Source organism: Borostomias antarcticus (genome assembly GCF_949987555.1).
Source record: "Borostomias antarcticus genome assembly, chromosome: 8".
In the NCBI taxonomy this organism is placed as follows: domain Eukaryota; kingdom Metazoa; phylum Chordata; class Actinopteri; order Stomiiformes; family Stomiidae; genus Borostomias; species Borostomias antarcticus.
This window is the reverse complement of record NC_140241.1, coordinates 11654934-11657433: the sequence shown is the minus strand read 5'-3', so window position 1 is coordinate 11657433 and position 2500 is coordinate 11654934.

Here is a 2500-nt window from a genome sequence, read left to right as displayed (position 1 = left end):
CTTTTTTCTTCAATTTCTACGTTATTTCTGTGTGATGTATATTCTTATTGATATTACATTTCATATGTATTTCCTATAACATGATTCATTCTTTGCTTGTTTTCGCCCATGCATTGACATCTACTGTATGTGTCTGGTCATAAATAAATTAAATGTGTCTTGTCCCACTTTCCCTGTGTATGCTATCATTTGTACATTAACTAATGAAAATTGCAGCATTGAACTGGTTGTTAAACTTGTTTGGTGCCTCCTGTCTCCTCACACTAATATCAGTACGGCTGTTTGTTTTACGCCAAAAATCGTGCAATAATAGTAACACCCTTTGAAGAAAAAATAAAACAAAACTGAAAATGAAAACAAAACAAAAATAAATCCATATATAATATTTATATTTCATAAAATAAAATAATATTCAAATAAAACAAGATGCCTAACCTACACAAAAACCGCAGAAAATAAAATTGCTATTTCTATATCATCATTACAATTACCATCGTTGATGGTCACAATAGTGATGATAGCAATAACCATAGTAATAATAGCAATCTTTAGAGAACAATTAGAATAATAACAGACAATAGAACTGTCACCAGCACAAATTAACACTGGAAAGTGAGACTTTCTAAACATCATTATACATGGGACATATGGGGGCGCAGGTTAACTATTCTCGATTGTCTTTCCCTTTTGATTACAGCGACCCCTAGTGTTGATCTCAGGTACATGTCAGGGCTTTTGTACGTCGCCTGACTTTACAGCTCACGTCCCAGAAATACAATTCCCATAAGTCTGCTTCCACCAAATGATTCGCTTTACAAAACAGATCTTCCATGGCTTGAGTGGCCCTATTCACGACCTCAGCTACCACTATCAAAAAACATCAGGAGACAACGTTTTTGTTCAAAGCTCAGGACACAACAGTCTTACAGTCTAAAAGCTGTGTGATTACACACACACAGGGATACATTTCAACTCTTTATCCCTCTCTGCTGAACCGTCTACACAACCTTCTATACTAGACCCAAGAGGAGTCTGGGAGAGCCATCCCAACCACAACAACCACATGTATATTGATTTAAAAAGCAAAAGAAGAGGTCTTTTCTGGACGGAGTTTGTATGTGTACTGAATGTGTGGGCGTGGCACATAACAGCCATGCTGTCTGGAACCCAGGAGGGAGGTGAGCGGGAGTGAAAGACCATTCAGTAGGAACAGATAGGGAACGGCCTGCGCCTCCTAGGGGGCGGCCATGTGCCCTCACGACGCTGAGCCGTGGATGGGGGACGCCACATCGGCCAAAGTCATGTTGGACTGACCTCTAATGAATATGAACTGGCCAAAACCTGTAATAGATTTACTGTAGGTTTAGAGTACCTCTGACTGTAGAATAGTCTCAAACAGATCTGTACAGTAGATAGGTTTAGGTACCTCTGACTGTAGAATATCAAACGTTCATAATGCCTTTGCGAGGCTGATGGATCGTGTGATGGAACGTTATGGTGTATTCATTCATCACCACTGCTCCAACCTTCCACTATTCCCAACTTCACATTATTTCTACATCATGGAATACAAAACATTCAGACCGCTTCTGAGAATGACTCGTTCATCTTCAGTATCCAAGATATCCACAAACACACAATAAAACCAGTTCATATTTAACCCTTGGTTATATAAAACGTGTGATACATGTGAGCAAGTCTAGTCTATTCAATACAAATACATGGCTTGAGCTCTACAGAGACCCTGCAATATAAAATCAGGTCATGTGAGCAGGAACTCACAGAGGGATTCTTGGCTGGTTCCTTTGAGTGTGTGTGTGTCTGTGTGTGTGTTGTTGAGTCTTTGAGTGTGTGTGTCTGTGTGTGTGTTGTTGTGGGGGGGGGGGGGGGGGGGGGGGGTGACATCTGGACATTAATGTCCACTTCTGGTGGACTGCCTGACTTCTATGGGGGTTTAGGAGGTGTTTGGTGGGGTTAAAGTGCGGTCCGTCAGTGTACCAAACAGTCAACGATTCAACACGACTCCCCTTTCTATCTCTCCGGCGCCCTCTCTTGGCTTTGCGACATATTACATTTACTGTATATACACATAGAGAGACGGTTCCATCCACAATCCACGCGCTAGCTGCAGGGACATCCTGACAAATATACGTGAACATATATTTCCATCTATGTACAGTCCCTGTTGTCTATTGGATGCAGGTTCACTCTTACTTGCTACGGTCTGAAGCTGTTTAAATATATATTTGTATAGGTTCTACACGTTTACCTTCAAAAAAGGGTTGTCCCTGCTATAGAAAACGCTCCAGAGAAGGAACACAGAGAAGAAATTGCTTATATACATGGTTCCTCACTTCCCCTGTGTTTTGTACACATAATTTGTTTACTTTTTTCAGCCTTCAAAAACACAGGCGTTGTTTAACAAAAATACAATTTCAGTGTGTTTGTGTGTATGCGGGTGTGTATCTATGGATGAGTTTAAGATTTTAAGAACGTAATT